The 23,649-nt window shown below is 44.8% G+C and overlaps 1 pseudogene; it reads left to right on the top strand.

The window, feature by feature from the left end:
- Nucleotides 1-10,309, top strand: part of LOC120310167 — a 38,416-nt pseudogene extending 28,107 nt beyond the window's left edge.
- Nucleotides 10,310-23,649: the final 13,340 nt, after the last annotated feature.

Here is a 23,649-nt window from a genome sequence, read left to right as displayed (position 1 = left end):
CAGATGGATTTGTAGTTGGCTGACCGGCCGTATTCAGCCCAAAGAGGTTTTTTTTTATCCTTTTCCAGCTGCAGTCTGAAAGGCTGAGAAGTTCAGGCACATCAAAGAGTCTAGTTGCTATCTCTGTTTGGGCTTCAAGGCAAGGTCAGTCCTTCCAAGCAACGTGCAAAGCAAGGTCTTAGTGCTGTTCCTTTTGTCACCACTAGATGTCATTAAATGTGTGTTTTTCAACCAGGACTTATTTCTCAAAGGTTCAATCTGGTATTTTTCAAAAACAGGATAAAGTTTTCAAAATATTTTAAGTCTCCCAAATTTTTCAGTGTTGCAACTTTAAATTATTTCCAAATTAGTTTTATAATCTATCTGCTTTCTCCCCAAAAATATTGAACCACTGCTGTTCTTCTAGAGCAGACATGTCAAACACAAGGCCCGGGGGAAAGATGCGGCCCGCGACGTGGTTTCATGTGGCCCACGAAGACATCCTAGAAACAGTGAGGGAACGACCCCCGCTGCCTTGGCCCTAGCCCAGGCCAGCCGGGAGACAATGTACAATTTTGTGGTGGCCATCTATGCTGAAACGCATTCAGTCTTAGCTCCACAAGGCCATCTAGAAACAGCGAGGAACCAGCCCCTGCTGTGTCAGCCCCACCCCCTGGGTGCATGCTGGGGAGATGTCACCCTTTGTGAGGAATGAAGAAATGGACCATGCCTTGGCGCTTGCCCCGGTCCCCCCTTCTGCCAGAGACCCTCAGATCTGTCCCACTTCTGCCCAGGCCCCCACAGGCACCCTTGACGCGAACGATGTAGAGCTGGCCATGCCCACCCAGTAGGTCACACCCACTCCATCCATACCCACCCTGGCCACACCCCCCCGCCCCCCCCCAAGGGCAACCACAATGCTGATGTGGCCCTCAATGAAATTGAGTTTGACACCCCTCTTCTAGGGAGAGGGGCACCAAGGAACCCCCCCCCCCTCCATCTTCTTGCTTCTTGGAGCCTTGCTTTTTGGGATTCTTTTCTTCAGGGATTTTTTTTTTAAATTGTAGAGCAGAAAAAATACACCCAGTTCCAAATGCGTTGCTTAAACTGCTGAATAGTGCTTTTTTTTCCTGACTGTTGGTAGCTTCTGACTGGCCATTGGATTGCAGCCAGTCTTTCATCTGTTAGTTCAGAAGGCTTCCTCAGATCAAATGGCTGAACCACCATCTCACCGTGATCTACGAGGGTCCCCTCCTTCTTTGTCGCCTCTCTGGGGTGACTTTAGGTCCCAACAAGATGCAATTCGTAGCTGACTAAACGGCCATACTCAGTGTGTGATCCTCAATGGAACAGCCTCTACATGGAGGGAAGTGTGTAGTTGGGTGCCCCAGGGCTCTGTTCTGGGCCCACTGCTCTTCAACATCTTCATCAACGATTTGGACGAGGGGATAGATGGGGAATTCATCAAATTTGCAGACGACACCAATCTGGCAGAAACAGCCAACACTCCAGAAGATGGGCTTAAGATACATGAGGATCTCAACAGACCTGAAAATTGGGCGCTATCTAACAAAATGAAATTCAATAGTAAAGACAGTAAGGATCTACATTTAAGCAAAAAAAACAAAAAACAAATGCAAAGGTATAATATAGGGGGTACCTTGCTCAGTAGTAGTAACTATGAGAAGGATCTCGGAGTCTAGTGGACAATCACTTAAATATGAGCTAGCCGTGTTCTGCAGCTGCCAAAAAAGCCAACACAGTGCTAGGCTGCATTAACAGAGGGATAGAATCAAAATCATGTGAAGTGTTAATACTATTTTACAATGTCTTTGCAAGGCTACACTTGGAATACTGCATTCAGTTTTGGTCACCACAGTGTAAAAAAGATGTTGAGACTCTAGATAGTACAGAGAACAGCAACAAAGATGATTACCAGACTGGACGCTAAAACATATAAAGAATAGTTGTTGGAATTGGGTATGTCTAGTTTAGGGTAGGCAGCCTTGGCTCTTTTATGACTTGTCGACTTCAACTCCCAGAATTTCTGAGCCAGCCATACTAGCTCAGGAATTCTGGGAGATAATAATAATAATAATAATAATAATAATAATAATAATAATAATAATAATAATAATAATAATAAAGTTGAAAGGGACCTTGGAGGTCATCTAGTCCAACCCCCTGCTCAGGCGGAAACCCTACACCATTTCGGACAAATGGCTGTCCAGTCTCTTCTTAAAAACTTCCAGTGTTGGAGCATTTACTGCTTCTGGAGGCAGGCTGTTCCACTGATTAATTGTTCTCACTGTCAGGAAGTTTCTCCTTAGTTCTAGTTTGCTTCTCTCCTTGATTAGTTTCCACCCGTTGCTTCTTGTCCTCCTTCAGGTGCTTGGGAAAATAGCTTGATTCCCTCTTCTTTATGGCAGCCCCGGAGATATTGGAATACTGCTATCATGTCCCCCCTTGTCCTTCTCTTCGTTAAACTAGACATACCCAATTCTAGCAACCGTTCCTTATATGTTTTAGCCTCCAGTCCCCTAATCATCTTTGTTGCTTTTCTCTGTACTCTTTCTAGAGTCTCAACATCTTTTTTACATCGTGGTGACCAAAACTGGATGCAGTATTCCAAGTGTGGCCTTACCAAGGCATTGAAGAGTGGTATTAATAATTCACGTGATCTTGATTCTATCCCTCTGTTAATGCAGCCTAGCACTGTGTTGGCCTTTTTGGCAGCTGCAGCACACTGCTGGCTCATATTGAGGTGATTGTCTACTAGGACTCCGAGGTCCCTCTCACAGTTACTACTACTGAGCATGGTACTACCTATGCTGTACTTGTGCATTTGGTTTTTCTTCTCTAAATGTAGAACCTTGCTTTTTTCACCATTGAATTTCATTTTGTTAGTTAGTGCCCAGTGTTCAAGTCTGTCCAGATCCTTCTGTATCTTAAGTCTGTATTCTGGAGTGTTGGCAAATTTGATGAGTTCCCCATCTATCCCTTCGTCCAAATCGTTGATGAAGATGTTGAAGAGCACTGCACCCAGAACAAAGCCCTGTGGCACCCCACTACACACTTCCCTCCATATAGATGCAATTCCATTGAGGACCACTCGCTGAGTATGGCCGGTCAGCCAACTACGGAGCCATCTGGTGATGATTCTGTCTACCCCACATTTTTCTATCTTATCAAGTAGTAGGTTGTGATCTACTTTATCAAATGCCTTACTGAAGTCCAAGTAAATTATGTCCCCAACATTCCTCTGATCCACTAATTTTGTCACTTGGTCAAAGAATGCAATAAGATTTGTCTGGCATGATCTATTTTTGACAAACCCATGTTGGCTTTTAATAATGACTTTGCCTCTAGGTGTTCGTTGAAGCCCACGAGTTATAAAAGAGCCAAGGTTGCCTATCCCTGGTCTAGTTTGATGTAGAGAAGGATGAGGGGGATATGCTGACTATGAAAACCACTTAGAGAGGGCTGCAAAGCACTGTGAAGCAGTACATACATCTAAGAACTATTACTATTGCAATCCTTTGCCAGCTCAGAAAAAGACTCCCTTCCATAAAGATGAATGTTGTTCAGTGGCTAAGTCCACCTCATTCTTTGAATTTATTTTCTTTTCCATTTCAGATGCAGAAACTAGAGTCCTCTCAAGAACCTTCCTATCAACAAAAAGTTAACTCTTGGGTGAAGTGCAGTCAGTCCTGCAGTTACCGGAATAGTCCTATGAATTGAAAGATGTTTGGAGATCCACAAGATTCCTCTGACCTATCTGGAATTTCCTTCTAGGACAGGCAAAGGATGCAGAAACAACCATTAGCAAGTGAGGGAACTGGAAAAGGCCCCTCTGCTGTTGAGCCTGGCAGTTGTGGGAAGATCTGGGCAAAAACTGAGCAGAAGATCCTGGAGGAGAAAACCATCATCCGTTCAGAGATTCAGCCCTGGAACTTCAGAGACATCCAATACCAAGAGACTGAAGGTCCCCGAGGACTTTGCAGCCGACTCCACAATATTTATAGTCAATGGCTGAGGCTAGAAACGCACCCTGAAACCCAAATGTTGGACCTCGTTGTTCTGGAGCAGCTGCTGGCCCTTCTGCCCCCACAGATGGAAAACTGGTTGCGGGAGTGTGGAGCAGAGACCAGTTCCCAAGTGGTGGCCCTGACGGAAGGCTTCCTCATGAGTCAAGCAGAGGAGCAGAAGGAACAAGTCAAGTTGCAGGTGAGAGACCTTCACCTTGGAAGTTCAGAAGGGAATAAAGAATGTGTTTGAATTTTTCACCCTTCCCTTTCCTACTTCTCTGCTCTTCGTAATATGTAGCGATGTTTCACTAGTTCTTGCAGGACATTGTTCCATTATCCATTCTAGAAGATAGACTGGAGACAGCTGTTCCTTTCTTACATTCTAGGCTCATTGATTGATATTGTGGGATTGAAGTTGTTTTTAGAGAATAAGAATCCATGTTGTGTAATGTCTTATTCAAGTCTTCCCCTCTGCAGACTAGAGATCCTATGAGAATCAGGAATCCATCAAATCTCCCTCTGGAGCTGCTTTTCAGGAGGATCTCTCAGGATGCCGCAAGTCAGGACATCTCAGATGGTAATCAAAAATCCACCTATTCCTAAGAGAGGTCTCAGCTCTCTGTTCTATATCATCCATTCTGTAGAATGCCTCCTGCTATTTTGTTTATTATCCATTGAAAAACTCTGTCTCCCTCACAGGGAAGAATAGAACGAATTTGACTCCTATCTATGGTGGTGCTGAAAGAGTGGTTGATACTCAAACTCAAGTAAGAGATGATGATAAAAAATAAAATTTTCAGTGTTAGTGTTTGCTGAATAGTGATCCTTTTATTAATTCTTTGAAGTGGAATTGTGCAAGGCTACTCAATAATAACCGAAGGAATCACATTGGCACCTTACAGCTTCTAAAAAGCCTTGCTTATAACCAGTGATAACAAAATAATGGCACCAGGTTAAAAGATGAAGCAGACGGTTAAAATCCAAAGGGGGTGGGCAGATCAAGGCCCTTCAGCCTTTAAAGTAATTTCTAATACTGCAATTTGTGCCTAGAATTTGGGGCCAAAAAATCCAGGTTTGGAAAGGATGAGAAATGCTCTTCCCAAGCAGCTTTCTCTTCTTCAGCCATTGGGATGGGGTACAAGTAGTGGATTCCTTGTAATCTGAGGAGCAGCTGAAACAGGGCTTGTGTACCTTTGTCTGTTGATAATACCCATGTAAATCCCTGGGTGGCTCTCAAACAACTTTAATGAAGGTTTTGGGCATGGATAGGATTGTGTGTTCTGGAAACACCACAAGGCTTTTACTTAAATGGTAAAAAGAACCTCCACCTGCATTTTCTTCTGCAAACGCTGGGTGTATGGGAGTGAGTGATAGGTGGGGGTTCCAAGGCCCATTCCAGTTGATTCTCTCCAGATGCTGACCGTCTTGTTGATGGATGGGGACAGACAGTCAGACAGAAAGATCCAGGTGAAAAGTGGGATTCCTTTCACTGAATGGCCTGAAATGTACATCTTTGTTTGTCTTTAAAATCTTCCCTGTTTTTGTTCTGTTTTCTTGTCATTCAGAATGGCCTTGTGTCCTTTAAGGAGGTGGCTGTGTATTTCTCCGAAGAGGAGTGGTCTCAGCTGGATGCTGACCAAAAAGTGCTGCACTGGGAAGTCATGCTGGAAAATCATAGGAACGTGGCCTCTTTGGGTAAGAGCCCTTCCAGCTTTTTGTCTATAATAGTCTCATTACGGTTATCATACTCAGAGACAATCTTCAATGACTGTTGCTCAGTGCCAGCATAAAGTCTTCTGATTACAGTTGGATATTAATCTTCAAAGTTCTCAGTATCAGTGAATGTCTTTGAATTCAAACTTTTCTAGCTTTTTTACAAGTCCACCAGAGCACGACAAAATGATCCTTTATCTTGTCGACATTTCCGTTATTAGTCTGAGGTACATTTATACACTTCTGAATATTTTTCTGTTCATATTCCTCAGCCTGATTAAAGGTTTTAACAATTACGTATCTTTTGTACACAACAGAGATTCGAATTCTGCTTTATGTTGTTGAACACTATAGTTCCCCTTATCTACCTGGAATCTTTCTGACAATATGAAAACGACTGACAGTTATATCCTTTTGCCATTCTTGACTTAGTTTGGTATTCCTGCAGCTCAAATTATAATGACTTTCGACATGTTATCCATTGTCTTTTCCTGCTTCTATTTTCTGCTAAGAGACATTAAGATGTTTTGGGACACAGCCTGATTTTATATCTGTTTCATATTCTCAATGTGGTATTTCTGACGTTATGGTTTTAAAATCTAGATTGAGCCTAAATTTATCGTACCACAAAGATCCATGTCATGCAAACCTCTGTCATGCTCTTCTTGTTACAACATTCTCATAATTCTCAGCAACCCCTGTTTCTTATCCAAATGACAGAGAAGACTACAAAGTCTAATTTCAAATTGGGCAGACAAATCCTCCCCTTTCCTTCGAATTTTGGAGAATTTGAAATTTAACCTATGGTTTTGCCCTAGCCATACAAAGCTTGATTTAACTTCCAAAATTTTAAACAAAAAAATCCAGATCAAATTCTTGACGGGCTTTCTGAAAAGATTCAAGTAGTTTGTTTTTTATTATATTTAAACTTCCTATGCTTTGCTCTTTTTCTCTAAAGCTATTTTTATTTTCCTGTGAAGGTAATGGGGAAGAATATGAAGATTCCTGGGAACTATTCCAAATGATCACTCGTGGGTATAATACGAAGAACCCTGCAGTTCTAATGGAAGAAGAAAGCCATGAGAGAAACCAGGCAAATAATTGTAATCGGGAAAATTCATCTTCTGTTCAGGCACCAGCTGAAGCCTATGGGGCCCAACAAGGAAAAATAAAAAACAAATATATTGGAAAAGGTATAAACGTACTCACAAAGAAATTAGATGTAAATAAATACTATCAAACTCAAACCAAAGGAGAAGCTTCTATATCTGGAGACAGTGGAAAAGATTACAAATGGACCTTGTCTCTTCCTCATAAAAATGGGTCCCATACATCTCAAAAAAGGACCCACACAGGAGAGAAGCCCTATAAATGCGTGGAGCGTGGAAAGAGCTTTGTTAAGAACAATCAACTTATTTTCCATAAAAGGATCCACAAAGCAGAGGAAACCTATAAATCCATGGAGTGTGGGAAAAGCTTTACTAAGAGCAGACAACTAACTTCTTATAAAAAGATCCACACAAGAGAGAAGCCCTACCAATGCAGAGAGTGTGGAAAGTGCTTTACCTCACTCAGAAATCTTTTTATGCATGAAACGATCCACAAAGGGAAAATGCCTTATAAATGCACGGAGTGTGGAAAGAACTTTATTCACATAAAGACTCTTACTTTCCATAAAAGGATCCACACAGGGGAGAAGCCCTATAAATGCATGGAGTGTGGAAAGTGCTTCACTTGTAGTAATTCTCTTACTTCTCACTTAAGGATCCATACAGGGGAAAAGCCATATAAATGCACTGAGTGTGGAAAGAGCTTCGCTTGTAGTAAATCTCTTACTTTGCATAACTGGATCCATACAGGGGAGAAGCCGTATAAATGCATGGAGTGTGAAAAGACCTTTACTACTAGCAGCAGTCTTACTTCCCATAAAAGGATCCACACAGGGGAGAAGCCCTATAAATGCATGGAGTGTGGAAAGAGCTTTACTCACTTGAAAAGTCTTACTTGGCATAAAAGGACCCACATAAAGGAGAAGCTCCATAAATGCAAGGAGTGTGGAAAGAGCTTCACTTGTAGTAATTCTCTTACTTCGCATTACTGGATCCATACAGGGGAGAAGCCATATAAGTGCACAGAGTGTGGAAAGAGCTTCTCTCACAATTCTTCTCTTACTGTTCATAAACGAATCCACACAGGAGAGAAACCATATAAATGCATGGAGTGTGAAAAGACCTTTACTAAGGGCAGCAGTCTTACTTCCCATAAAAGGATCCACACAGGGGAGAAGCCATATAACTGCATGGAGTGTGGAAAGAGCTTTACTCAAAGAAACAGTCTTACTTCCCATAAAAGGATCCATACAAAGGAGAAGCCATATAAATGCATGGAGTGTGGGGAAAACTTCACTATGCACTGTCATCTTACACATCATAAGAGAATCCACACAGGTGAGAAGTCCTATAAATGCATGGAGTGTGGGAAGAGCTTTACTCAGAGCAGTAGTCTTACTTCCCATAAAAGGATCCACACAGGAGAGAAGCCCTATAAATGCATGGAGTGTGGGAAGAGCTTCACTTTTAGTCATTCTCTTACTATGCATTACCGGATCCATACAGGGGAAAAGCCATATAAATGCATGGAATGTGAAAAGACCTTTACTACAATCGGCAGTCTTATTTCCCATAAAAGGATCCACACAGGAGAGAAGCCCTATAAATGCATGGAGTGTGGAAAGAGCTTTACTCAAAGAAACAGTCTTACTTCCCATAAAAGGATCCATACAAAGGAGAAGCCATATAAATGCACTGAGTGTGGAAAGAGCTTCACTTTTAGTTCTTCTCTTACTTTCCATTTAAGGGTCCATACAGGGGAAAAGCCATATAAATGCACTGAGTGTGGAAAGAGCTTCGCTTGTAGTAATTCTCTTACTTCCCATTTAAGGATCCATACAGGGGAAAAGCCCTATAAATGCACTGAGTGTGGAAAGAGCTTCGCTTGTAGTAATTCTCTTACTTCTCATTTAAGGATCCATACAGGGGAAAAGCCCTATAAATGCACTGAGTGTGGAAAGAGCTTCACTTCTACTACTTCTCTTACTTCCCATGAAAGGATCCACACAGGGGAGAAGCCCTATAAATGCACTGAGTGTGGAAAGAGCTTCACTTCTACTACTTCTCTTACTTCCCATGAAAGGATCCACACAGGGGAGAAGCCCTATAAATGCACTGAGTGTGGAAAGAGCTTCACTTCTACTTCTTCTCTTACTTCTCACTTAAGGATCCATACAGGGGAAAAGCCATATAAATGCACTGAGTGTGGAAAGAGCTTCGCTTGTAGTAAATCTCTTACTTTGCATAACTGGATCCATACAGGGGAGAAGCCGTATAAATGCATGGAGTGTGAAAAGACCTTTACTGCTAGCAGCAGTCTTACTTCCCATAAAAGGATCCACACAGGGGAGAAGCCCTATAAATGCATGGAGTGTGGAAAGAGCTTTACTCACTTGAAAAGTCTTACTTGCCATAAAAGGACCCACATAAAGGAGAAGCTCTATAAATGCAAGGAGTGTGGAAAGAGCTTCACTTGTAGTAATTCTCTTACTTCGCATTACCAGATCCATACAGCAGGGAAGTCATATAAATGCATGGAATGTGGAAAGACATTTACTCAGAGCAGCAATCTTACTTCCCATAAAAGGATCCACACAGGGGAGAAGCCCTATAAATGCATGGAGTGTGGAAAGTGTTTCGCTCACAGTGATTCTCTTACTTCCCATCACTGGATACACACAGGGGGAAAGCCACATAAATGCATGGAGTGTGGAAAGAGCTTTATTAAGAACTGCCAACTTATTTACCATAGTACGATACATACAGGAGAAAAGCCCTATAAGTGCACAGAGTGTGGAAAGAGCTTCTATTACAATTCTTCTCTTACTGTTCATAAACGAATCCACACTGGAGAGAAGCCCTATAAATGCATGGAATGTGGAAAGAGCTTCCGTAACAACAGTGAACTTATTTTCCATAGAAAGATCCACACAGGGGAGAAACCATATAAATGCATGGAGTGTGGGAAGAGCTTTATTAAGAACTGCCAACTTATTTACCATAGTACGATACATACAGGAGAGAAGCCTTATAAATGCATGGAGTGTGGAAAGAGCTTTACTAAGAACTGCCAACTTATTTACCATAGTAGGACACATACCGGGGAGAAGCCATATAAATGCATGGAGTGTGGAAAATGCTTTTCTTTCTCTACTAGCCTTACCTCCCATAAAAAGATTCACACGGGGGAGAAGCCTTGTAAATGTATAGAATGTGGAAAGAGTTTTTCTAGGAAGAGTTATCTTAACATCCATAAAAGAATCCACACGGGAGAAGCCATATAAATGTATGGTGTGTGGAAAAGGTTTTATTAAAAACAGTTATCTTAACTCCCATAAAAGGAGTCACACAGTGTAGAACAGGGCTTTTCAATCTTTTCACCCATTGTACCACTTTTAGGATAAGGCAATATCCAAGTACCACCAGTCGCCTAGCAAGGTTGCAAAAACCTGACCAAAAAAAAAAGGAAAAAGATGATAAAGTACCGGTAGTCCTCGACTTACAATTCGCATAGTGACTTTGAAGTTACAACGGCACTGAAAAAAGTGACTTATGATCATTTTTCACACTTATGACTGTTGCAGCATATCCAGGGTCATGTGATTTACATTTGGATGCTTGGCAACTGATTCATATCTATGACGGTCACAGTGTCCCAGGGTCATGTGATCACCTTTTGCATCTTTTTGACAAGCGAAGTCAATGGCCGGGGGGTGGTGGTGTGGCCAGCTCATCACTCAGGTTGCAGGGTGTTTGTGGAGGGAATCCATCAGTCTCTGGTGGAGGGGGGTGGGACTGGGGTGGGTGCCCTCCCTCTCTTCCATGTCTCTTTTTTCTTTCCTTCCTTCCTTCCGTCCTTCCTTCCCTCCCTCTCTCCCATTGTCCAGTGCTACGCCGCCCAGACCCCAGCCTGGAGAAAATCACAGCTCTCCCTGTGCGCGTGCAGAGGCAGAGGAGAGTGCCACCTTTAGAACATGACAATATTCGAGTGCCAGCTTAGCAAGGTGTCAAAAACTATATTGAACAAAAAAAAAAAAAGGAAAAAAGTGTACCCATTTACCACACTTTTAATGGGAAAGTTATGCCTGCTTCTCTGCCATTAATCTTTGCAGTCATGGCTGGAGAGTGCTTACTGACAGAATTAAGTCAGATTCCAACTGAAGGCAATTCCTTTCCTTAGTTTTTATACATGTTGAGGAAGAAAATGCCTTCTCACACAAGTATGTGGAACCAAATGGCAGTAAGGCTCTGATAGCCTTTCCCCCCACTTCCGGGTATAATTTTGCAGCTTGGCTCCAGAACTCAGTGTTTTTTCATTGAAAAGTTCCTTCAAACAGTGATTTGATTTTAACTGCCTTTTGCTCTGGAGAGGAAAGGTCAGAGTTCACAACATTGTCCATGATGAAGGGTGATGCAACCCAGCAAATTCTAGTATCGCATCCTCTTGACACGAATGGAAAATACAACTCAAACTCTGTGTGCAATTTTTCTAAATTATTTTTGATGGCTGTTTCAATGCCCTCAGTGTCAACAATAGAATTTAGTTCAATAAAATCTGACACATTGCAAAATGAGGCAATATTCCTTTTTTCTACTTGTCCTATCCATGGAGATTTTTTTGTGGAAGGTACAAACTTTGTCTTCCATAATAAACACGTTATGACTGTGGCCCTGCAGTGACTGATTAAGTTCATTTAGCTTTTTAAATATGTCAGCCAAATAGGCAAGGCAGGATACCCAAAAGATATTTTTAAACTTTTCTGCTAAGGGTTATGAAACATTTGTCAGGAACAGGTGCGTTTCATCTTGTAGCTCGAATAATCTCGATAATGTTTCACCTCTTGACAACCAACATACTTCTGTATGAAAAAGAAGAGTGCTATGTTCAGAATCCAAATCCTTGCATAATTGCCGGAATAAACATCCATTCAATGGCCAGCTTTTGATGAAAGTAATTATTTTTGCAGCATCCGCCAAAGTCTCATGTAATACTGGGCTCATCCGTTTAGCAGCAAGTGCATGTCTATGCAAGATGCAATGATTTGAAACAATGGAGCTGTTTCTTGCCTTAGGTCATGCTATCATCCCTGAAGCTCTTCCTGTAAGAGCTGCTGCACCATCAGAACAAATTCCTACACACCAAGTCCATAATATTCCATATTCATTGAAAAAAATTGTCAATTGTGAATATTTTTTCCCCAGTCATTCTGCCAGTTAGTGGGCGGCAAAATAATATGTGTTCCAGTATATCATCTGAATCAGGAACATGCACAAAGACAATTAATTGCGCCTCACCGGCGATGCCAGTGCTTTCATCCAATTGAAATGCAATTTTTTTCCACCACTTGTTGAATAACATCTGTGGCCATATCTTGTATTCGTCTTTGGACGGTGTTATCAGAATATGGAATATTACGAATAGCACCAGTTATTTTTCTATCAAAGAGAATTGAGGAAATAGCAATGGCAGAGGGAATCACGACTTCTTCCACGATTGTGTGAGGCTTATCTCGTTTAGCTGCTATCAAGGACAATTGGTAAGATGCTTCCAGACATTTTTGGGAGATGGTAGTGCCCTTCACGAAAGCAGCACGGTGTTTTATAAATTCATCTCTCTTCACAAAAAAATGCTACTGGCTTTTCAGTGTGCTTTTTATGTTTTGTTGTAAAATGTCTCTGGAGCAAAGAAGGCTTCATGGAATGCTTGGATAATACTTCATTGCAGATAACACAAACAAGAAGCTGCTGATCATTCTCTTCCAGGAAATAAAATCCAAACTTCAAATAATCTTCATTGTATTTTCGATTTGGTGCCAGTTTTGATTTCTTCGGTGGCGGTTCCTTTGCTGAATCACTTTCCTTTTGCACTGATGAATGTATGAGGAATTTCTCCATATAAATATGCACCACTACCTTGATAGTCAGGTGGCTGGTTGGCTGTTCTCCCTCCCTCCCTCTCCCTCTCTCTCCCCGCTACTGTAATAATTAAGATGAGCAGTGTTAAGTCCAATATAAAGGAATGACTAAATCTCTTGATACAGGAACAATTGCAAAAACTGCATGCCAAGATTTGGTGCAAGAAATCTCAGCCTTTGTGTAAGAACTACAACCCACCATAAAAGACACGCCAAAAGTTGTTACTATTGTGAGTGGGCAGGAGGGAAACCAAACTTTTCAATAGGCATGTTACTGTTTATACTCTGAAAAGCAAATATGCTGCTTGCTAAATAAAGCCCCAGGATAAGCGGACTGTGTGTGTGTGTGTGTGTGTGTGTGTGTGTGTGTATGAGAAAGGGAGAGGGAGAATATATATGAATATGCACATGTATTTGTGTATACATATTTTACAGTGCTATTCCAAGTTCATATTATTCAGATTGCATATTTAAATTTCATCTTGTATATCTGTAGTATAAGCCCTTTTAACATATTCTGATTTGATACTGTTTTTTAGCCAAAGCGTCTGTCTGAAAGTACTTTTTTAACCATCCTGAATTTCTCACTTTAGTTTTGGATATTCTGAGTATTTGAATGCCAATTCTTTTGTTCTGGTTAATGACTGCAATAAAGTTAAGATAATGATAATGCAACTTAGAAGGGTGCAGTAAAGTTGAGAAATATTGAAAAGAATAACACTTTGATTCAACTGATAAAGGAGAGTATTTATAGCTCAGGGTTGACATGAGGGGTCCTTGGCGCTCTCTGAACTTGGTTGTTTTCTTGAGTTTCTGAGCACAAGCCCAAATGACATTTCTTCCCCCAAGGATCCCTACGTTGTGTATGTGTATATACATATATACACACATACACGCCCTCACCCACAAAGCGCAACACCAGCCCAAGACCTGCCAGAGCCCTCCTCTCCCTCCTCAACCCCCCACCGTTCTCCACCCCCCTCGCTTTCTGCAAGTAAGTGAGCTGGGAAGGAGTGTGTGATTGACACACACATACGCCCTCACCCACAAAGCACAACACCGGCTCAAGACCTGCCAGAGCCCTGGTCCTCTCCCTCCTCCTCCACCTGCCAGCCAAACACTTCCAGCAACTTTCAGGCAAATTACAGCCCTGCATCTCTCCAGGCTCACTCCATGCAAAGCAGGGAGGAGACGCCTGCCTGTTTACCCTGGCTCCCGGCAATCTTGCTCGCTTTCTGCAAGCAAGTGAGCTGGGAAGGAGTATGTGATTCACACACACACACGCCCTCACCCACAAAGCACAACACCAGCCCAAGACCTGCCAGAGCCCCAGTCCTCTCCCTCCTCCACCCGCCAGCCAAACACTTCTAGCAACTTTCAGGCAAATTACAGCCCTGCATCTCTCCAGGCTCGCCCCGTGCAAAGCAGGCAGGAGACGACGCCTGTTTACCCTGGCTCCCGGCAATCTTGCTCGCTCGCTTTCTGCAAGCAAGTGAGCTGGAAAGGAAGATGGCCAAGACACGCCTCCCGGAGATTGTCTTTACACTGCCCCTAAAAGTGGCGAGTTAAAAAAATGTTAAGCCCGTGATACAGGCAACGCTGTGTGCTTCTGCCCCGAAAGGGAAAACACACCCGTGTTCTGATGGCTTCGCCTGACACACATCAACAAAACATACGGCCTGGATTCCCACCTGCTGCTGCAGGATGAGGCCTCTGGGAGGGCGTGCGCTGTCTGGCCACTTTGCTTTCTCCTCCATAAAGCTGGGCACCTCGGGAAGAGGAGAGGGGGGAAAAGACTCAAGCCCAGGAAGCAATGTGAGGGCTATGAGGGGTATTGCAAGCTCGCAGGAGGGGGGGGAGAGGAAAAGAAAATGGAAAAGAGTGAGGCTGCAACAGAGAGAGAGAGAGAAGGGGGAAAAGAAGGAGGGGGCAGTTGTGAGGTTAGTGCTCAGGGCCACGATGCGAGTGGTCTCAAACACCGACCTGCCGAGTGAGTGCATGGCTCTGTCCCCTTCAGGCTTGTGCTTGCTTCTGAAGTAAGAAGAGGGGGGGAAGGGTGACATGGATCCTGCACGAGGCGAAGTCAATCTGATTGCTGCACGAGTCCCTCGGGAGGGCGGGGCCTTGCTCTGCGCCTGTGCTTTTTGCGCACCCTCGGTAGGGTTTCTGCAGGCCGCCCCCAAGCAGCATGTTTTCCACAAGTAAGTGAGCTGGGAATGAGCGGGGGAAGGAAGGCAATGCCGCATACCACCAGCCAGGTGGTCGTGTACCACCAGTGGTACATGTATCACCAGTTGAAAAGCCCTGGAATAAACAACATCACCACCAGATGGATTTGTAGCTGGCTGACAAACTACTCAACAAATAGACTTGAACACAGAGAAGTAAGCAGTGAGATACCACAAGGCTCCATCTTAGGCCCAGTATGCTTCAATATCTTCATCAGTAATTTAGATGAGGGAATAAAGGGGGAACTCATCAAATTTGCAGATGACACTAAACTGGCAGGAATAATCAACACCCCAGAAGACAAGTTCAGGATTCAAAAAGATCTTGTTGAACAATGGGCTCTATCCAACAAAGTTGAACAATGAGCTCTATCCAACAAAATATGTTTTAATGTGGAGAAAAGCAAAGTTTTACATTTAGGCAGGAAAAATGAGAGAAATACAGAGTAGGTGAGACTGGGCTCAAAAATAGTAACTGTGAGAGGGACCTTAGAGTCCTACTAGACAATCACTTGGCTATGAGCTAGTAATGTGCAGCCGCTGCCAAAAAAGGTAATACAATCCTGGGTTGAGGCACAGAATCAAGATCACACAAAGTATTAGTATCGCTTTATAAAACCCTAGTAAGACTACACATGGAATATTGCAAACAATTTTGGTCACCATACTACAAAAAAGATGTTGCGGTCTTGGAAAAAGTTCATAGAAGAGCAACTAAGATGATCAAAGGCCTGGAGAGTAAAACATATGAAGAACGGCTGCAGAACTTGGGTTTAGCTACTCGCCAAAAAAAGAAGAAAGAAAGAAATAGGAGTGACATGATAGCAGCATTTCAGTATTTGAGGGGCTGCAAAAAAGAAGAGGGGTTGAATTATTCTCCAAAACACCAGAGGGCAAGAGAAGAAACAATGGTTGGAAACAGATCAAGGAGAGAAGCAACCTGGAATTAAGAAGAAAGTTCCTAAAAGTGAGGTCAATTAACCAGTGGAACAGCTTGCCTTTAGAAATCATGAGTCCTCCATCACTGGCACCGGGTGCCAGGTGGGCATGGCCCACTGGGTGGGCATGGCTGTGGTGGTCATGGAAGACTGGGTGGGTGTGGCCAAGGTGGGCATGGTCACCTCAATATTGCTCATGGGGAGGGACAGGGATGGTTGGGGGAGATCCAGGAGGTCTCTGGCAGGAGGGGGCGGTGGACAGGAGGCTGATCATGCAAGGTGAAGCAAGGCAAGGCAGAGCGGGGTTGCAATTGTCACAGGGTAAGTTGAGGCAGGGGCTGGGGCAGCCGCTGCCTGACACCATCGGACCCCACACACAGAGGCCAGTGAGTGCATGGGGGCCGACAGTGTCTGTCAGCAGCCACAGCCTGCTGGCCCCTCGACCAGTGCACTTTGGGACTCCACGGCCCTTTGGCAACAGTTCAGAGAAGCTAGCTCTGAGCTGGATGGCCGGCCTACAGCTGAGGAGGCAATGTAGTGGGTCGTGCCCAGGAAAAGAAGAGCATGCGAGGCCGGGAGAGATGGGACGGGGGGGAGGGAACCAAATGTGCTGGGATGCATCTGGCCATGTGGGACCTCAGTGAATTAGCAAGTGGCTTGTTGAAGAGGGACGGTTGCCATCTCCACGGCATGGCATGCGTGCCCACAGAAAGGGCTCTTGAGTGTCGCCTCTGGCACGTGTGCCATAGGTTCGCCACTACTGTCCTATCACAGGTTAGCAGTTATTTCTATCTTGCTTGATCTACAGTTTTCCTCCCAAAATAAGACCTACCCCAAAAAGAAGACTTAGCTTCATTTTTAGTGTTGGGCCTAATATAAGCCCTACCCAAAAATAAGCCCTATTTAAGAGCTTGCATGGCCGCCGGCTGCCCATACCGTCACACCATCTGGTTGCTAGACACAAGGCAGTTGGGGAGGTGGGGGGGGAGCTGCCCCACGTCCTACAATAGCTTACCATGCTGAAGGGCCCCTGCAGCCAGGCCTACCACACCCTGACACCTGTTGCGCCTCGCCTGCTCAGTGGCTTCTCCAACTTTCTCCTTCCTCCTCCTTTGATCAGCCCTTCGCTCCTGTTGCTTTTTCAGTCCTGGATCTTGGTTTGTTCGGAGCCTGTGCAGAGGGTCTTTGGAAACGAAGCCCCACAGAGATTGGGTGGGTGGGAACCATTCCTTTTCCTTTTGGACTGGCTCCAAAATTTTCTGGAAGGAGCGGCCCGAAGGTTCCAATCTGGCTTTGCAACAAGCAAGGGGATTGGAGGCACATGAATTCACGCTAGACTGGCATCTGAAAAAAAACAAGTTTTTTTTACCCGCTGGCGGATTTTCGCTGCCATACTGTATAAATTTGTTTAAAGTTTACTTGATGCAGAATGCGGATCCTTCCAATTCTGCATCAACTAAAGTTTAAAGAAAGTTAAAACAGCATGGCAGCAAAAATCCAGTAGCAAGGAAAAAAACCCCGACCTCACTGTACTGCCCGCCTTTCCCCCTGTGCGTGTACTTTGCTAAATCAACCACCCGGCTAGAAGTGAAGTTTAGCAGGCTGAGCGCTCAGGGAGAGGCAAAGGCATGAGGGGAAGCTTCCCACAAGCATTTCTTTGCTAACCTCCTTTCCAGCTCTCACGTTTCTCCGTCTCAGTCGTGTTTTTCTGCCTCCACATGCAGGGAAATGTGGGATGTCAGCCCCAGAGAAGGAAATGTTAAAAGGGCAGAAAAATATATTTCCTTCAAGGATCTTAAAGAGATAGAAAAGCATGCCCAGTTTTCCTTGATAACCCCAGATCTCCCTCCCCCAAGCAGAAGCCAGTCTTGTACAAATGCAAATGTAAACCATCAGGAAAGTTGGAGCCAGAAGCTCAAGAAGACAAAGACCTACAATCTGCATACCCAACCTGTGACAGGATATGGTAGGATTAACTCACAAAGGCCAAAGGGCACACCCAGACTCAGGTCAGAATATGTGACACAGGAAATAGCCTCAAAGTTCATGCCACAGGAACAGGAAACTATTCCAAACAAAAGGCTAGAGAGGGTATAAAAACCTACTACCCATGTTCTCAGCCCTTCTTTTCTCTGGTCTTTCCTGCAAGAAGCATCTTCAATAAACTGCAACCTTCTTCCCAAACCAGTCGCCATGTTGTTTATTTATTCCCGGCTTCGATGAACCAGGATGAAGACTTCTTTCAACCGAAACAAGTTTGTAGAACTAAAAAAGTTCAATCAGACCTTCCAATTTGTTGTGACAAAAAAGATCTCATGAAGTTGGAAGGTCTGATTGACCTTTTTTTTTTAATCCAACAAACATTTGTTTCTCTGCACGTGGAGGCGGAGAAATGTGACGGAGACAGAGATACACGATGGAGCTGGAAAGCAGGTTAGCAAAGAAATGCTTGGGAGAAGTGAGAGTAGCTGGGCGGTGATGCCAGACCAGGAAGACAGCCCCCTAGTGTCCCTGGGGCAAAGAATCACTGCTCCACCCAGAGGAGCATCTGCCTGGCCACCCCCACTCCTTTCCCCTCGCTGCCCAAGGGCTGCAGGGGCTGGATTGGCACATGAATGGCATGTGCACTCCCTTTCTTTGAACTCTCTCAGAACCAGTAGATGGTCCACCCCCATGCTCCGAGGTTGGATCAATTGCCGCTGCACATTGAAGCTCTGCGTCTCCATCCCATGCGCAGGCAACACCCTGCTGTTTATACCGAACATTGTCCCACTTATGCACGCACACTTGCTATATATAACAAATTTCCCCAAAATAAGACTGTCAGGTCGTCCTGTCTTGGTGCTTCACAAAATAGCCAGCAAGCAGGAATGAGAAACAAACGGAATTTTAATGCACTCCGTACAGGAATAAAGTCGGCACTGAGAGTGGCTTACTCCCAGTGCCTTTACATAGGAAGCATGCCCACCCCACCCACGCCAGACCTAGCCCCACCCATCACACCTCCATCCGGCCTGGAAGGAATAAACCCTGGGCCTAGCCCCTCCCTTGCCACCCAGCCCTGCGTCTGTTCCACACCAGCAGCCCATCCAGCAGCACATTCAGCGAGCCTCAATCAGCCCCCTCCCCCTGTCCAATGTCGGCCCTGGGAGGCACTGAAAGATGACGCCACACGCAAGGATAGGCCATCGGCCATGCGGCAGCAACGATGGAAACCAGGAGGAGGCCGGCAACGCTGCAACCGGTTCCCCTGTTCAAGGGCTGCTGCGACTGGTGCCACCTGTGCAGAACCGGCCAGCCAACAGTGCTAATGGAGCGGCAATGCTGGTTAAGTTTCAATTGGGGTTGTTGGTTGGTGGCGGGGATGTCTGGCGGCGTCCCTGCCTTACAATGAGTCAGCCTCTCAGGGCTCGATATGCCGCTCCCCCTACCAGGGGTCCCTCTGGAAGGCAAATGAAAGAGAGTTAATGATCATGCCCCTTGTCCTCATATTCCCCCTGGCCTCCCCCCCCCGGTTTTCCAGGATACTTGCTATGGTATGTCCGAATCAGTTGGGGGGCATGCATATCAGTCTCCTTCACCCAGGACGCTTCTGACAGAGGATACCCTTTCCACAAGACAAGGTAATACAAACTACCCCGTTTCTCCCGTGAGTCCAGGATTTCCTGGATCTCATAGTGGTCGGGCGCTACAGGACCCGGGGTTTCCATTGAGTGGTCATGGGAGAGTGGTTTTAATAGGCTAGTACGAAATACAGGGTGTATCTTACCCAGAAACCGGGGGAGTTGGAGTCGCACTGTTACCGGGTTAATCACTTGGGCAATCCGGAAAGGACCGATATACTTTGGCTCCAGTTTTCTACAAGGGACTCGTAGGCGTATGTATTTTTTGTAGACAGATACACCATATCACCCACCCTGAACGGTTTGTGGGTTCTGCGTTTCTTGTCCGCTTGTACTTTTGCAGTATCTCTTGCTTTTGCTAGGGCCTTTCTCACCACACCCCAGACCCTGCTAACTTGGAATAACCATCCACCAGGCTGACAGGGTTGGGATTCCTGACTGCTGTACTCAGGCATTGGTACAAACTCCCTGCCGGAAACCACTCGGAAAGGAGTGAAACCGCTGCTACTGTTCACAGCATTGTTGTATGCCACCTCCGCGAACACTACTAGCTCCACCCAATCTCTCTGTTGGTAAGAGACATAGCTCCGAAGGTATCGTTCCACCGCTGCATTCGCCCGTTCCGCAGCTCCATTTGTGCTCGGGTGGTACGCCGAACTTACTCCTTGGGAGGATCCGAGCAGGCATACAAAATCATGCCAAAACCGAGCCGTGAATTGAACCCCGCGATCCAAGATAATCCGACGCAGGGGCCCATGAAGATGATAGATATGTGACAAAAACATGCGGGCCAATCTCCAAGCTGATGGTAATCCCTTACAGGGAACGAAATGGGCCTGCTTATAGAACAGATCAACCACAGTCCAGATCACCATATACCCCCGACTGTCGGGCAGGTCCACAATGAAGTCCATGGCTATGTCTTGCCATAGTTGGTCTGGGTCAGCCACTGACTGCAACAACCCTATAGGTTTCCCCAGGTTGGGCTTGGAGGTGGCACACACAGGGCAGCCCCTCATGTACTTTTCCATGTCTGTGCTCATTCGGGACCACAAGCATTGACATCTGGCTAGATGCAATATCTTCAAATATCCAAAGTGGCCTGCCTGTTTGGAGTCATGACAATGGTAGAATACACGACTGCGTAGCATCTGCAGAACATACAATTTATTGCCATACCAGGCCAGACCATCCCTCTGAGTCAACAACCCACGGTTCTCCTGCAACCACGGGTCATGCGCGAGAGCCGTTCTCAGTTCGACAAGAGCTGTGGTTACCGGACGGGAAACCGCCTTTGCTTCGTCCTGCCTATATGGGGGCATGATTGCCTGTACCACCTCCTCCCGTTTGCTGGCGTATTGCGGCGACCAGGACAATGCGTCTGCAAGGAAGTTTTTGCCTCCTGGTACATATTTGAGGCAAAACTGGAAGCGGCAGAAGTATTGTGCCCGGTGCACATGTTTCGGGGACAACCTCCTGGGTGTTTGCAGCACCTCTAAGTTTTTATGATCGGTCCAGTCTTCAAATTCGTGTTTTGCCCCCTCCAGTAACTGCCGCCACGTGGACAGGGCCCACTTCAGTACGAATGTCTCCTTCTTCCAAATCACCCACGCTCGCTTGGCTCCCGTCAACTTCTGCGATGTATAGGCACAGGGCTGCAACCTCCCGTCTGGGTTGTGCTGCAGCAACACCACCCCCACTGCTACATCAATGGCATCCACCTGTATCACGAAGGTCATTCTGGATCCGGGTGCAACAGAACCGGTTCCCTAGCAAATAGAGCCTTCAAAGCTTCAAAAGCAGTCTGGCACTCCTTTGCCCAGGCTAGTGGTCATATAGTGCTCAGCCGGGTCTGCAGCAGGTTTGTGAAAGGCAAAGCTATCGTAGCAAATGAAGGAATAAATTGCCTATAGAAGTTAGCAAATCCTAAAAAGCTTTGTAACTGGCGGCGTGTTCGCGGGGCTTGCCATTCCAACACACTCTGTACTTTTTTCGGGTCCATCTCCACCCCCACTGCTGATCCTGTAACCCAGGTAGTCTAAGCGGGATTGGTGGAACTCACATTTCGATAACTTTACATATAATCGGGCTTCCAGCAGTTTACGAAACACGTCACATACTAGTTTGACGTGTTCTTCTGTTGTGTCCATATATATCAGTATATCATCACGATATACTGATACTGTACAGGTGTTCATGTAGTACTCCGTTAATGAGTTGCATGAAGACCGCGGGGGCACCTTGCAAAACAAAGGGCATAACCCTAAACTGATAACTACCCAGGGGGCAATTTAAAGCTGGTTTCCACTCGTCACCGGGCTTGATTCTGACCCGATAATAGGCCTCCCGTAGATCTAACTTTGTAAAGATCCTACCCTGGGCTAGATGGGCCAGGAGATCTTTCATTAAAGGGAGGGGGTCCCTGCCTCACAACGAGTCGGCCTCGCGGGGCTCGACAAAGACCTAATGGATCTTTTAGTTCCCCCCCAAAAATTATAAGACCTGGTCTTATTTTTGGGGAAACACATAATATATTTTTATCTCTATCTTCTCTATGTTTATATATGAAAACCTTTTTGCTCCATTGTAGATTTCTCAAGGGATCCCAAAGGAATTTTTCAATAGGCAACTTGACTTTTTATTTTCTTTAAGGTTTCACTTCATATCGAAGGAACATCTTCATTTCTAAAGATGCTTCTTCAGAAGATATTTCTTGGAGTCACTGAAGCCGTAGGTGTGAGCTTAAATGGACTCCAGAAGATGGTAGAGGACAGGAAGGCCTGGAGGAACATTGTCCATGGGGTCGTGATGGGTCGGACACAACTTTGAAACTAACAACAACCGATAGCTATAAAAAGCTTAACTGTAAAACGATGGCTACTTAAACCATTCTATTCATAAGGTATCTTCTTTAGCAACACACTTATTTTGATAATTCATATCTAGTGATTATTTCTGCAAATCTTGTCAGACTGGCCACAGTTTACTCCCTAGGAAGAATGACCCTTGATTCCATGGATGTTAGAGAAAAGGTACTTTTACTAGAGATATCGAGTGCAGCATAAGCAAGGCAAGCAAAAACCATATATTGAAAGCAATCTCCAATGCCCAAAGCCCTTCCCCTGGCTAGACCAGTCCAATCCAATCCTGGTCCAATGTTTTAGCAACCTGGTGTCTCAGGAGTATGTGGGGGAAAATGCACGGGTAGCAAACTGCCGTGATTTCCCCCCACACACACACACAAACCTCATAACCTTTTGATACTCTTTGTCCCAGTGAAGCAGCCAGAAGGTCATATCCTTTTGACTTATCTACCTAAACAGATAATATGCTTAGTTCCTTCTATCTTTTCCTACCTTTGTTAGTTCCTTCTCTTGTTTGCTCTTTACCTGGTCTTTGATCATGTAATGTGTTACTAGGAAATAGTTGCTTACATGAAGACATTTTCCAATGAAGAAACCTTTGTCAGCACCTAATGGCTAAGCTGGTGTATTTAACAAGTATATAAAAAGCAGTAAGAGTTTGTCAAGTGGTGTTCTGCAGCTTCAAACCTCTGCTCAAGACATGCTTGAGTCTTTTTCTTAGCATCTTACAGGAGTGGCTATAAATTCTTTCCCAGGGCTGGTGTCCTTGAGGGCAGGCAGATGACTCAGTTTGGTACCTTTAGTTCCTGTTAATGCCCATACTCAAATTCTCACACCATTCTTTAACACCTCCAGTGCTCTTCCTCTACCAAATGTCCCCTTCCCCCTAGTTATGGCAGTTGCTAGCTAGCTTCAAAGAAAGCAAAGATAGACATCTGACACCATTGCTGATTAATGCTTTTCCCATAGAATGCCTGGAATGACATTTAGCTAGTTAAGCCCTATGATTGCTCTCAAAAATTAAACTTTTATAAAGTTTCATTGGGAATTTGGGCTTTCTCTATTATGATCCAATTGGAAATGGGATAAACATGAAGAAAAAAGATGTTTTCTTATTTATGTGAAATGTCATTGGTGGTCAATGACAGTAGCTACAAAAATCCACTGTTCATAATTAAAACACCACATGCGTAGCGTTTGGTTTCCATTAGTAAATTCATCACTCTGGGGCTTCCAATTGTGAAGGTCAGAG

This window comes from Crotalus tigris, unplaced genomic scaffold, assembly GCF_016545835.1.
Source record: "Crotalus tigris isolate CLP2741 ecotype Arizona unplaced genomic scaffold, ASM1654583v1 scf7180000018127.1262416, whole genome shotgun sequence".
NCBI lineage: Eukaryota > Metazoa > Chordata > Lepidosauria > Squamata > Viperidae > Crotalus > Crotalus tigris.
Note: the sequence above shows the minus strand (reverse complement) of the source record. Positions and strands in the feature narration are given on the sequence as shown.